At 41.8% G+C, this 14,966-nt stretch overlaps 1 pseudogene; it reads right to left on the bottom strand.

The window, feature by feature from the left end:
- Nucleotides 1–4,595: 4,595 nt before the first annotated feature.
- LOC147463951 (uncharacterized) lies at nt 4,596–6,322 on the bottom strand (annotated as a pseudogene).
- Between the last annotated feature and the right edge of the window lie 8,644 nt (nt 6,323–14,966).

Raw genomic sequence — 14,966 nt, 5'->3', positions numbered from 1 at the left:
ACAGCTGGAATGTAAGGCCCTCTCTCTCTCTTCCTCTCACTCCTAATGTGGCACTCCTCCCCTTTTTTCCCCCTCAAAGGCTTGGGAGGATCTCATCAGATTCTCCCTAATAAACCCCTTTTGCAAAATTGGGGATGCCTACTGAGATAGTTTCAACGTGCTAACCTGGACTAAGAGGTAGTAAGTTTATTTTTAGCACAACCAAGCCTCTACCACTTGTTATACAAGTCAAATGAGTATTTGAAAAGGAACCGTGTGAAGGTTTCTGTACATTTAAGGGTACCTTTTGGTCAAGTTTTGTGAGTTTCAAGATGAGTTCCCAAACTCACCGTGTGGAGGCCCTCTTATTATCAGACAGCAAGTATGGTGAGTTTTGAACGAATTTTTATTCACTAGAGAGCGAGTAAGTCCTGATTATAAAACCAAAAAAAAGTGCACCATAGTAAATCTAATTTGTTAATGGACCTGGACCTCAATTTACAATTGCATACCCTCAAAGATTCTCTGTCATTTAACTTCCAAATGATGTCATTCCGATCGTTCGTGATGGAATCAATTTCCTTTTTTCTTTCAACCTCAAAGGCCAAATGGAGATGTTCGTGATGGCTAGTCTCCCCACATGCCAATCCATTTCCTTTTCCCTTTCAACTTCAAAGGCAGTAGTGTTTGAGGCCGGCCTGTCCGATCTTTTTTGAAGCAGTAAATTTGTTGTGATTTTGCAACCACTCTACACCAACTTGGACTAACAGATGGTCAAAGGTCACGGATTCAAAAGCAAGTGTCAATGCTGCGTCAACTTTTCCATGCTTAGTGTGTTCACTTGTTCAAATTCCTCTGAGATGTGCAAGTTTGGCAATCCCATTAAGCTACTTGCAAATGAGTTGCTTCAACCTTGACTCATGTAGGTGAAGGTTAGTTGTCCCAAATTACCTACGTTGTCTCGAATGCCCTCTTGGTTTTGAATATGAGTGTGCACACACTCATAGTCGATGTCAGTGAGAGAGAAGTGCTCCAAAATTTGGGCTTGTGTGTGTGTAAGACAACAAACACCTCCCAAAGGAGGCACCCTACCTCTATCCTCTACCCATGAGTCTGTCCTTATGTACACCATCCTTACCTTGTCAAGATTGCAAGTTAGTTGTCACAATTACTAACGGTTTGCTGCCATGTTGTCTCTACTCTCAATCGATAGCATGTCCCCCTTGGCTCAGACAATGAAAGTAGTTGTGTCCACCATTGTTGACAATCACCCACATCAATTTTTCTTGTAGCATGCCAATTCATCAACATCCCATTTGCACTTGGTTGTGATGAAGCAAGTCTACAAAATTTTGCAAGCGCTCATTAATTCTAAGTATTGTCTATGTCTTGATATAAAGCACCACAAAGATTAAAGTGAAGGCCATGGGCCAGAGGAGAATGTAGAGCAAGCCATGGCCAGAGGAGAATGTAGAGCAAGAGAGAGATAGCAAATGGCACCAAAATATTGTCAAAAATGGTTACGAAAGAAGGTTAGGCAAGACGTGATGCATAGTTCTCAATTACTTTTGAAATAAATGTGGTCTCTTATCTCTATAATGCTTTGAGTTGGATGCAAATTTTTAGTTATGCAGCCTTGACACCCAAAATCCCATCTCCATTGGTTGCCTTCAAAACTTCGTCTACACAGTGTTTCTTCTCAGCCTCTTCAGTTGCAACAATCGCCACTAAAATTCCTTTGTTGCCATTCTTGCTAGGCTTCCCATTGAGTCAAGGACACTAGAGCCACTCTCATTCCCTTTAACGAAAATCCCTACTTATACTTTCCCTCTACTGGCGGTTACATCTTCATCACCCTCAACAATGTCATGACCGACAACCACCGTTGGGGCTGATGGTATGCGTGTGTGTGCTCAAGAAGGTTTGTGTGTGTGTGCAGACATAGCTTAGACAATTAGAGAGAGAAGTACACACACTTTAGTAAAGGTGGACTCAATACACAAAAAAGGCTAGAAATACTTTTTAGCATAGTGTAATGTACAGCATAGTGTTGGGATTTATTTATGCACAAAGCTGGAGTGGCTATCCTGCTGATAACTCTCCATGTGGACCTTCTTAGAAGCTTACAACTTATAGGACAAATGCCAATAGCAAATAGTATGCACATGTAGAGGTGTTTCCTACAGTTTGAGCAAGACCGACATGCCTATCTCAACAATCCTCCCCTTAGGAAGTGGATGGTTTGCTTATTCTCGGTTTTACAAACAGGCCATAGTTTCTTTTTCATAGGGTATCCTCACAGCTTGGTCTGCCAAGTGTGGAAACCGTCTCCATTGAATTTTTCAATCCCTTTTTCTCCCATGGTGCAAAACGGTTATACACACAAAGGGACTTGGTCTTACCAGTAAAGAGACTCTCTCTATGGTAGTGTCTTGCCCTGTACACAATGATCGGAAGCCGAAATTGTGAAGTGACTCTTCACGTGCATGAAGCCCCTCTTCACAAGTGGTTATTAAATTACGTGTGTGGAAGTGTGCATGTGCCTTGGAAAATCATGCTTTTAAGTTTGAATAGCTTAGAAGCTTGATCGAATACAAATCGACCATAAATTATTGAGTATGTCAAGCTTGGTGACGAAGTCGAGCGTGTTGTCGATGTCGAGCTTGGCTGCCACTTCGAGTGTGCATAAACTTGCGGGTTTTAATCAACAAAACGATTATAATGGGAGCTTTGCAAATTGTTGGAGTTGTGTAGTATGTTGATGTAAAGCTCCACTAGCCAATCAAAAGCTCAAAAGGCTACTATAATTCAAAAAAAGGGATTATGTACATAGAAAACGAGACCTGAGAGTTGCTGAGATGAGAAGTTGCCGTCCAAAGCGAGGTGGGCTGATCTTGAAGCCATTCCGCGATCATGTATTGCAAGAGGGTTTTTTTTTTAGCTGCAACTACATCCGAAGGGGCTGATCGGCAGATCTCCAAGGCCGGGAAGAGATTTCGAAGCAAAGCTGAAGCCGTCGAATGAGGTGATAAGCTGAAATTTTCAGCTTTGCATCATCCAAAGTTGCAAAAGAGAGCGCCTTAGTGAGGGAAAAACATCCTCAAGCTCGGATCGAAGCAACTTCAAGCCATGCTCTCGATTCTCTTTGATTAAGGGGCTGATTTGGGCTTCTTTATCACCTTCTGATCAGTGATTGATGCACTTGAAAATAAAAAAATTGGGCTTTTGTGTGATGCTAATAGGATTGCTAATCTTGTTGTGATGCTCACTAGCTCTGATACTAGTTGTTGGGGCTGATGGTGTGTGTGTGCTCAAGGAGGTTTGTGTGTGTGTGCAGGGCATAGCTTAGACAATTGAAGAGAGAAGTACATACACTTTAGTAAAGGTGGACTCAATACACAAAAAAGGCTAGAAATACTTTTTAGCATAGTGTAATGTACAACATAGTGTTAGGCTTTATTCATGCACAAAGTTGGAGTGGCTATCCGGCTGATAACTCTCCATGTGGCCCTTCTTACTCTCCATGTGGCCCTTCTTAAAAGCTTACAACTTATAGAACAAATGCCAATAGCAAATAGTATGCACATGTAGAGATGTTTCCCACAGTTGGAGCAAGAAGGACATGCCTATCTCAACAACCACCTCTTCTCTTGTGGCAACCACAAATGCTTCTAATTTGGTGCCACTTCCACTTTCGTAGGGCACTAACTCCCTCTCTTAGTTATAAATCTAAAAAAATACAACAAAATTCGCGTAGAGGCCTTGTCCTACCTTGGCACATAGCCAACAACTCAGTTCGTGGGTGGACGCGATGAGGGAAGAAGGGGGGGGGGAGGATCCACCATGTCGAGGTCTATGGGGAATTGGTGAGCATAAATAGACAAAAGAGTGTCTTTGTTATAAGCAGCATCTCATGTGGCATTCTATCAGTATTGCAATAACAAAATGTTTTATTTGAGTTTTTTTGGGCTTTTTTTAGTTTTTGGAGGTTTGATGCCGCTACCATGCCGACTCTCTCTCTCTCTCTCTCTCTCTCTCTCTCTCTCTCTCTGAGGTCTATATGTGATTTGAGAAACCTCTCTCTCTCTACCAAAAAATGGAGGTTTGATGCCACTACCATGCCAACCAATGTTCAAGAAAATTGTGCCTCAGCTTAGCCTTGAGCTGATTTTATCACTAGTTTCTTTCGCAAATGTTTTGGGTGAGCACGAGATGTTTACAAATCAAAATAGATGGAAAGGCAGAAAATCCGCTTGGAAAATTCATTAAAATAGAATTAAATTGTAAAAGATGCCGATTAGTGGGAAAACTTTCCTAGGGTTGAATCTACCATAAGGGAAATTTGTATGATTTTCCCTAGGAACATTGATACCAACTCTTTGGACCAATCAAGTGGATGGATCTACTTCAATACCAAAATAGTTCTTTGGACCAATCATGACCTCTATATCAACAATCAAGTGGATGGATCTACTTCTATACCAGAATATAATGCCTTATACCATTAGCGACGTCTCCAGAAGAGGTTAGAACCACCATGGACTCTCACCATGACCCCAAACCACCTATCCTACCATGAAGCTCTCGGCTTTCTGTAGTACAAAGTCACGACAAAGTTAAAAATTCCTCATTATTTGCATGAGCCCAGACATGGGTTCTTTATCATCACTCCACAACTTTGACTTGTCTTCATTCCCATGAAGATATTGCCAGGTGCCCTTCTCCCGCTTCTTCAAAATAATGTTAATCCAAGTAGGCCTAACAATGACACTACATTTCTCAAGTACGATAGCTTTACACAAACACGACACACCCAGACGATAATCACCCAGACGATAATTCTTGCCATCAATATTATGGACCTTCAACTCCAAGAATCTTGCCTTAAAATCCACATGAACGTCAATTTTCTCCTTGGAGGTCCCTTGAAGAGAGATATCTAGATCTTTTACTTTTTGGCCTGCCCAAAGGGCAAAGGCTATAGAGATCACTTCTCTTTTTGCTGACTAAAATAGGAAAAAGGTTGAGTTGTATTTTTAAGCATTTTTTGACATCTCAAAAATGTTGATTGGTTGAAATAAGATAGTGGGTACTCATTGAAATGAATTGTGTAAATCTAATGATGGGCATGTCTTGAGTTTTGAAATATGAAATGAACTTTCATATATCAAGGAAAAGATTTTGGGTTGCCCAATGCCTTTGGAAGCATGAAATGTTGACAGCCTTACATGTTAAATGATAAAGCCTTAGAGGCTCCACAAATCCCAAGAGTCACCTTTTCATTTTGAAATTTGTGTTACACACCTTTTCATTTTGAGAATTTGGTTCACCCCTTGAAACTTGAGGTAATAGACTAAAGTTGTCATTTTTGTTAGTTAAAACTTTATGGAAGGAATTTATCATTTGGGGCTTTAACCTTTAAAGATTTTTTATTTTTATTTTTAAAGATTTTAAAGCTAAGTTAGAACTTAAAGATGTAGAACTTTTAAAGTAAGCTTACGTTTTCGATGATCCAATGAGGACCTAGAGTTTTTTTATATTAGAAGGTAAAACTTTGAATTAAAGAAAGTGAAAATGTTACATGGATCCACAAGTAGGGGAAGGGTCACCCCGAGACGTTAGAGTTTTAGGACTTAGAACTTTAAAGCTTTTAAAGTGGGATTTACAACTTACGGATCTACAATTTTAAATTTGTAAAAAGGGTTCTAGAGCTTAAAAATGTAGAGTTTTTAAAGTGGGGTGTATAGCATAGGGATTTAAAGCTTAGGGTGTAGAGCTTAAGGGTGATTTTTTAATTCAATTCTATGTGCACGCTTATGTTTTTTTTTTTAAAAGCTTAGAGATGTAGTGATTTTAAAGTGGGATCTACCCTCAGATCAAGGCCTAAAATTGACGCCTACTTTTTTTGTCAAGGGCTATTTTGCCTATCAAAACAATCTCAAAATTGCTTGTCATTTTTTGTATTTATATCTTTAAGTTAACGTTATATATGGCCAATTCTATAAGTTGATTGCATTACACAAAGCATATGAAAGGGGGCTTGAAAAATTGGATGTCAAAAAGAAATTTTTATCATGCCTGGCAGACCTTGTGATTTTATCACTTGTTAACATCCTGATTCCAACTAAAACTAGACAAGCTTTATAATGAGTTGATGATCTTTGACTTTTTGAGGTATGAAGTAACTTCCCTTGATATTGTGCAAACAAGGCTGCTACCATTTCTAATGTCTATATCTCAAAGGATATAAGACTCTCCACATGAGGTCCCGACGACGTCGTGTAGCTTGGTTGAGCAGAGCTTTGAGCTCTACCACGTTCTTTGAAATATCGGAAGCTCCACAAGTCTCTCTCTCTCTCTCTCTCTCTCTCTCTCTCTCTCTCTCTCTCTCTCTCTCTCTCTCTCTCTCTCTCTCTCTCTGTCTCTCTCTCTCTCTCTCTCTCTCTCTCTCAACCAAAAGAAAAACTATTGAAAACAATCCGCGTCAGCGCGGACTGTTTTTAGTAGTTTTTTTTTCGCTCTCTCTCCCTCTCTCGCTCACACTTTTGTCTAGACTCTGCAGGTGACCCCGTGAGTTGAGAAGCATCTCTCTCTCTCTCTCTCTCTCTCTCTCTCTCTCTCTCTCTCTCTCTCTCTCTCTCTCTCTCTCTCTCTCTACCGAAAACTTAACTTTTTTTTGTTGAAAACAGTTTGCACTCTCTCTCTCTCTCTCTCTCTCTCTCTCTCTCTCTCTCTCTCTCTCTCTCTCTCTCTCTCTCTCTCTCTCTCTCTCGGCGGGGACCAAAAACTTAAAAGAATCTACTAAAAACAGTCCACTCTCTCTCTCTCTCTCTCTCTCTCTCTCTCTCTCTCTCTCTCTCTCTCTCTTTCTCTCTCTCTCTCTCTCTCTCTCTCTCTCTCTCTCTCTCTCTCTCTCGGCGGGGACCAAAAACTTAAAAGAATCTACTGAAAACAGTCCGCACCGAGAGAGAGAGAGAGAGAGAGAGAGCCAAAAACTTAAACCAAAAACTTAAAAAAATCTACTGAAAACAGTCCGCGTAGAGAGAGAGAGAGAGAGAGAGAGAGAGAGAGAGAGAGAGAGAGAGAGCGAGATAGACTTCTTGGCTCAAGGAAGCTCAAGATACTTGCTATGGGATATGTACGCGAGCGAGGGAGAGACGTGATGACCGTCGGCATGGTAGGTAGAGGCATCCAAAAAAATGAAAAAACCTCTTGAAACAATGTGTGTCGGTGCGGATTGTTTCAAGAGGGTTTTTTTAATTTTATTTTTTATGAGAGAGAGGATCATCAAATCGAAATCTAAGTACAATCTGGCTGCAGGTCAGGAAAATGTGGTGGTGAAGCAAAGCAGACATGGCGAGCTTGAAAGTGGGGATAGCTTCCATCCTTGTGCTCATGGCATGCTCCGTGGCCCTGCAGGGAATGGAGGTGGTTCAAGGGGGCAGCATTGTAACATTTAATGGCCTAAAATCTTATTTGGAGCGGAAATTAGCATGAACATAGTGGGCATTTCATTAGAATAGATTCCTAATGAGAATTACAAGAGTGCTTGGGTGGAGAGAGCAACAAAAAGCATAACACCTAGTTAGATAGCATCGACAATACTTTCAAAAGAGAGAGAGCAATTAAGCTATTGACAACAGTTGAGGACCGGATTTGCATGGAGCCGGTCCCCCCTCCAAAAGGCTTTGTATTATGGTTTCTCCCATCAAGAGAGACATTGTACAATACAATTCTTTGTGTTCCTTCAAGACTAGCTAGTGCAATGAAGATGGAAGCTTCATACACCAAGCAAAACACTTAATCAAACACAACTTGAATTATCCCCGTTCTCAGACCCAAGACCTCACACACCTTCGAAGATGGTGAGAGCTAGCAGGGTATGAGAGTAGATTGAGAGGAAAAAGAAGTATCTTACGAGAAAGAAGTACATCTCCTCACATAATCACTCATATTAGCATAGCTTAGCTTAGTAATTAGCTTGGTAGAGAAGATGAGCATGCATTGAAGCTTGGCTCTTGGTTGGATTTGCATCCACATGCCAAGAGGGTGTTGATGTAGGCTTCTATCTCACAAGCTTGGAGTAGGTGATGAGCTCTCCATTAAAGCTTGGGAGGAGATAGAGTGTTTTCCCTTCACACATGGTCAAGTGTGAGAGTGTGTGAGTGAATGCCAAGCAAAAATCAGCCCCCTCTCTCTCTTGGGCGAGCCCTAGCTGCTAAGTTAGGCTGGCTTTTTCCTCATTGGACCTCCCCAGGTCAAGCCAATAGGAATTAAGCAGCATAAGTGATAGCCTTCTGACATGTGTCCCCCTTTCCCCTTTTGTGAGAGCTTTAGATAATTAAATAATTAAACTAAACTCTCATTGGACCCCTTTGCCTCCTGGCCAATAGGAATCAGGCAAGCCATGGGGCTTCTGAATGCTCATTGGACCCCTTGGGAGACTGCCCAATAGTCTTCTAGGACACTTAATTCTTATTGGTTTCTTTTATTAAATGTTTTTAAATTAATTAAACTAGATTTACTCTAGCTTAATTCTCATTGGTCCACTTCAAGGGTCTTCCAATAGGAATTGGGCACACCTTGTGGGCATCTGGCCTAGGGAGCTGACATGTGTCCCTCATTCCCTTTGTGTAAAGGGAGCCTGTGTGTGTGTGTGTGTGGTTTTCTCTCTCATCCCCTAGCTTTGGGGCTCGCCCCCTCCCATGTAGGGATGCAGAAAGACTTTTTGGGTACACACTAAGCATCCAATTTTCCCTAAGGTTAACCTTTGGACACAACCTTTGAATTTTGGAACCTTAGCATTTTGGAAGTCTTAATGGGCTGAACCTTAGGGTCTTTTTAGCCCGTTGTTTCACATGGCTCTTTTGCAGATGGCCCCCCCTTTGGATCCCTATTTTCCCTCCTTTGGATCCCTACTGTGGCCGGTCTGCTAACTTAACCAATATTCTAGCTTTTTCTCCCTTGGCACTTCCCCACATTAAATGATCAGTTTAATATGAGAAAATCATTTAGGAGAATTAGATATTGATTATTATGACATTACCTCTCTCTTGAAATCATAGTCGTCCTCGACTATGGTGTAGAGAAGATAAAGCATATACATGAGTCCTTTTCTTAGCGGGTAGAGGATCCCTATGTTACCCTACGACATCATTCCATAATGGATGACTAGTCCATTTGGCGCTTGAGAGCCTGAGGCTGCCGCAAGCATGTCTGCACATTAGTCCTATCAGTCTTCCATAGTAGAGTGACAAGCTCTACTTGGTGTTTGGGAGACGTCGTCTCCGCAAACTTGATCTAAGCATGCATACTACTTCATTTTTGTGCACAAATCAAGAAAAAGAGTCTTATAAGACAAAAATTTTTGTTCATTTTTAACATTTTGTACATTTGCTTACTCTTGGGAAGCATTGTAAGCATTGACAAGGTTTAGGTTATCCTTTAATTGTATGCCTTGCATCCATCTAGCATCTTCAAAAGGATAATTCTTAAACTTAATAAGATATCGTCTGATAGTCTTACCGCCTCTTAATACCTTGTCTTCATGTCGGAGAATGGACTCGGGCTGCAGCACCTCCTCGTGGTCCTCGATCTCCGGTGGGTCTTCAATAGTTGGTTCTTGAGGTGGCTCTCCTTTGTAAGGCTTTAAGAGGCTCACATGAAAAGCATTGTGTATGAGCCAATGATTGGGCAACTTAAGTTGATAGGCCATCTCATTGATTGGCCTAAGAATCTGGAAGGGACCATAGTACCTTTTTGCTAGTTTAGCATAGTACTTTTGGTGGCCCGTAGGATTCTTGCCCGTCGTGTGCCTTAATCGAGCCTTGGGAAACTTTAACAAGACCCAATCGTTTTCTTTAAAGGCTTGGGCTCTTCTGTGCTTGTCAGCAGCAGCCTTTTGCCTTTGCTGTGAGATAGAGATAGCATCCTTAATCTTTTGGAAAGATTCTTGTAGGTCTCGGCTATACTCATCTGCAGCGAAGATCTTCCCATGTACCTTAAGTAGCAAGGGACTTTTTGATCTTCCCTCAATTACCTCGAAAGGTGCTTTTCCTGTAGAAGTATGTACAGTGTTATTGTAAGCATACTCTACTAAGGGTAAGTACTTCTCCCATTGGGATCTTTGATCTACTTCCGTTACATAGGCTTTTAGTAGATCGAGAATAGTTAGGTTAGCTATTTCACTTTGGCCATCAGTTTGTGGATGATAGGCCGAAGAGAAGTTTAGCCTTGTTCCTAAATTCTCAAAGAGACCCTTCCAGAAATTACTGGTCATTCTAGGATCTCTATCCGACACTATGGACATTGGCAAGCCATGGTACTTGAAAATTTGTGAAATGAAGAGGGTTGCCATTTGATGGGCTTTGATAGTCTTTTTGACAGGTATAAAATGAGCTTGTTTACTGAACCTGTCTACTATCGTCCATATTCCCGTATTCCCATGGATAGACTTAGGCAATCCAAAGATAAAATCCATGGATATGCTCTCCCATGGTGAATTAGGGATTGGCAAGGGTTGAAGCAATCCAAGTTGCTTCCCTCTATCAAATTTTGTCTTTTGACATACCACACATTTGGAAACATACTCATGTATGTTCACTTTCATGGTAGGCCAATAGAAATATGTTTCAATTCCCTTTAGAGTAGACTGAATCCCTCTATGCCCCGCATATGGGGGAGCATGAGATTCATACATTACTTTCTCACGTAGTGAGTTAGTAACGCATAGTCTATTGCCATAGAGAAGATAACCATCTTGTAAAGTAAATGGTTCTTCTTTCTTCCCTAAGGCAAGGGCTGAAATCACATCTCTAAAATCGGGATCAATAGCATACTCATCTATCATTAAAGATAGATCATTGTGAGTTGCTATGGAAACCGCATTCACTCTCGGTCGTCTTGAGAGTGCATCGGCTACTTGATTATGCTTGCCAGCAATGTGAGCAATATGAAAATGAAATTGCGAAAGGAAATTTGCCCACCTCATTTGTTTGTCGGAGAGCTTGGTCTGCGTCATGAAGTACTTAAGACTTTGGTGATCCGTTCGCAGAATGAAAGGAGTCCCCAATAAATAGTGCTTCCATGAGTCTAAGGCATGTAGAACTGCAAGGAGTTCTTTTTCGTATATGCCTAGAGCTTGCTCAACAGGGTCGAGCCTTCGACTCTCATAGCCTATGGCGTGCCCTTCTTGGAGCAAAACAGCCCCAAGGCAATCACCACAAGCATCACATTGGACCTCAAATGGTTTTGAGAGATCCGGTAGTGTAAGCACAGGTTGAGAGATAAGCTTTTCTTTAAGCTTTTCGAAAGCATTGTTCTCCTTAGCAGACCACGTATACCTAACATTTTTCTTTGTTAGGTCATGTAATGGTCCCGCAATTTGTGAGAACTTTTCTATGAAGCGTCTATAGTATGCACACATACCTATAAAGCTTCTTAGTTCATGAAGATTCCTTGGTTTAGGCCATCCTTTTATTACCTCTAACTTGGATGGATCCATTTGGATTCCATCTTGAGAGATAATGTGACCTAAATATTGAATCTCTTGCAAGAAAAATTCACTTTTCTTTCGATTAACATAAAGTTTATTCTCTCTTAAAACTTGAAATATTACCTGGAGGTGTTGCTTGTGTTCCTCTAATGAATTAGAGTAGATGATAATATCATCAAAGAACACTCCAGTGAAGGTTCGATGAGGCTGAACAGCTTCTCCATCAAGCGGTTAAATGTGGCTGGTGCATTAGTCAAGCCAAAAGGCATGACAATGTATTCGTAAAGACCAAATGTAGTACGAAATGCGGTCTTTACAATGTCTTGATCAACTATCCTTATTTGATGATAGCCACTTTTTAGGTCAATCCTACTGAAGTAGGTCGATCCTTGTAGCTTATCAAATAGGTCTTCTACCCGTGGAACGGGAAACCTATTCTTGATAGTGATCCTATTTAGTGCTCTATAGTCGACACACATACGATATGTGCCGTCTTTCTTTTGCACTAATAGCACAGGTGAGCAAAATGGAGATGAGCTAGGCCTAACCATGCCCTTCTCAATTAACTCATGCACTTGCCGCATAATCTCCTCTTGTTGAGCTTGAGAAACTCTATAAGGAGGTTTGTTAGGCGGTGAACTTCCTGGAAGAAGTTCAATTGCATGGTCGTCATTACCTCGTTTAGGAGGTAGCTCACAAGGGATGTCGTCAATAAAGACATCTTGAAACCCCTTGAGAAAATTGGATAACTCTAATTCCTTTTGGTTGCTTTTATTTTCTTTTGCTAAAGCATTAGGTTCATTTTGAGAATCTTTAACAAAAATCATGTACACGGAAATAGAGCTCTTTATTGACTTGTTGAAAGCTGGTGTATGTACAATGGGGATGGTGTTACCCATCTCCCTAGCATCTATATACATGTCCTTTTCCCTGAACTTAAAGGAGATTCTCCTTTCAGGAAATTTAACATGGGCAGCCAAACGGTCAAACCATGGTGCCCCTAGGATTACATCCTCATGCTTGAGAGGAGAGATAAAGAAATCCTCTTTGTCCACATAGCCTTGGACATGAAGCCTCAATTTCCCGATTAAGGGAGTGACTGAAGCTTCTTGCCCCTTGAAGGCACTGTCTGCGGGTAGGATATCTCCCATCTCGTAGGATTGTATGCCTAGCTTGGTGGCTAACTCCATAGATATGAAATTGTGAGTAGAACCAGGGTCAAAGAGAATAAAAGCATCATGTTCTCTTACCTTTCCCCAAGCATGGCATAGAGGAGATCCTTTGTGGTGAGTTTGGTGAATCTCCTCCTCTTGGATTTCAACCAAAGAAGCTCTAGGAGGATCTTGGCGGTTGTTCTTTTGGGGACAAGCGCGGTACGCATGCCCTTGTTCGCCGCACTTGAAACACCGGTTATCTTTACGATAACGCTCAAGCTCTTCAGGAGAGAGTTTATTCTTTCCTTTGTAAACTCCCTTCTCTTTAGCTTTGTTGGAATTGCCCTTAGGAGACTTTTGGACATTGTCCTTCCCCTTAGGCTCATTGGAACCCTTGTTTTCCGGGGGCTTATTATTTCTTTTACCCCCCGTTTGGAAATTGATTCGCGAGGCCACCATAGTATGGTGTATTACCGCCGATATGGTACGTGGCCTTTGGGAGTTGACATACTCCGCCATTTCTTCGGTTAAGCCCGCACAAAATTGTTGCTTTTGCTCTCCAAAATCCAACTTTTTGAAGACAGTGGCTTTGAGTTGTAGGTCCCAAAACTTGTCTACATATTTGTGGATGGATTCATTGGGAGAGAGCTTTAAGCTTCGCCATTCGGTGAGTACTTTGTCTTTGGCATCGGTGGCCAAAAACTGCTTCATAATGGAAGCTCTTAAAGCCTTCCATGTTCGTGGAGCTTCACCGTTGGCTCGTAGGCTAGACCACCATTGTCTGGCGGACTTTTGAAAGTGCATAGCTACATGGCGTAGCTTAGAGGACTCCGTGAAGCCCTCATCTCCAAACGCCGCATCGAATTGCTGGATAAAGGCCAAAACTTTGTCTGTAGCACCGAAGGTGCCATCATAGGTAAGGAAAGAGATGCTCTTCCCTCCCTCTTTGAATTTCTTCAGCTTGGACGACCTCTTCCATGCGGCATAGGATTTCCTATGGCCTCTTCTTTTTGATGGTTCAAAAGTTGCACCATCACTTTCTTCAGAAGATGAAGAATTTGAAGAAGGTGGAGAAGAGGGTGACCTCTTTCTCGCCTTTTTCTTGTCTTGATCTTTGTCGTCTTCACCATAGCTTTCATAAGAGGAAGAGGATGAAGAAGATGGAGAAGAGGGTGTCCTCTTTCTCGCCTTTTTCTTCTCTTGCTTTTTATCATCCCTCTTTGAATTATGGCGTGGAGAAGAGTGTGATGGTCTTCTCCGCTTTGGTGGTGATGGAGAGCGTTTAGCCCGCCGTCTTCGTGGAGCCATCTCCGCCGAGGTGGCGGGAGACTCGCTTCTTTCTCGTTCCTTCGGTGGAGGCTCTTGAGTTCTCCTTTGGGAAGGAGATGCATCATCAAGAAGTAAGTTCTTGAGCCCTTCATATGGATTCTCTTCTTCTTCCCGAATCGGAGAGAGACCTCTTTTGGTAGTCTCACAAGGAGGCTTCCTAGGTGTTCTCTCGTCATGGTGATGAGCTTGGAGAATCCCGTGAGCACGGAGCTGCCGTTGCACTTCACTTTGGAGAGATGGATTGCCCATGGCTTGTTGAAGCCTAGAAACAAGATAATTAACAAGCATTGAAGCATCATTAGTAGCTTGCTCATGAGCAAAATCAAAGTTATCAACATTAATTTCACTCTCTTTAATATTGTCAGCCATTCTAACAACTTTTAGGTGTAAACTTTTTAGGTGTACTTTGGCACTTCAAGCCCTAGTTGCTACTCCTCTTTACCCCTTTAGAAAAAGCACTCAAGCTACTGTACCCGCGGCTCGAATACCATTAATTGCAAGGAATAGAAGAGAGGGTCTTTCGACACCAAAACAGCACCGGCTCCTGTCAAGCTTCTAATAGCTCAATAGTGGTTAAGCCGTAGGCAAGCCCCGTAGGACTCCACTATTAAGACCATAGCTCTCGACGGTGATGCCCCGTTAACTGCACAAAGGCAGGCGCACTGCAAGGCTGAAAAATCCCTATTCTACTTACTCACAGGCAATTAATAATACCAACCATTTGTAGCTAGCTTGAGGACCTCCCTTCTTGAGCAAGAAAAGAGAAACCTTGAGCTCTGATACCAATGTAACATTTAATGGCCTAAAATCTTATTTGGAGCGGAAATTAGCATGAACATAGTGGGCATTTCATTAGAATAGATTCCTAATGAGAATTACAAGAGTGCTTGGGTGGAGAGAGCAACAAAAAGCATAACACCTAGTTAGATAGCATCGACAATACTTTCAAAAGAGAGAGAGCAATTAAGCTATTGACAACAGTTGAGGACCGGATTTGCATGGAGCCGGTC

This window comes from Adiantum capillus-veneris, chromosome 2, assembly GCF_014529385.1.
Source record: "Adiantum capillus-veneris isolate H3 chromosome 2, ASM1452938v2, whole genome shotgun sequence".
Classification (NCBI taxonomy): domain Eukaryota; kingdom Viridiplantae; phylum Streptophyta; class Polypodiopsida; order Polypodiales; family Pteridaceae; genus Adiantum; species Adiantum capillus-veneris.
The sequence above is the reverse complement of the archived record's forward strand: the minus strand, read 5'-3'. Positions and strand labels throughout refer to the sequence as shown.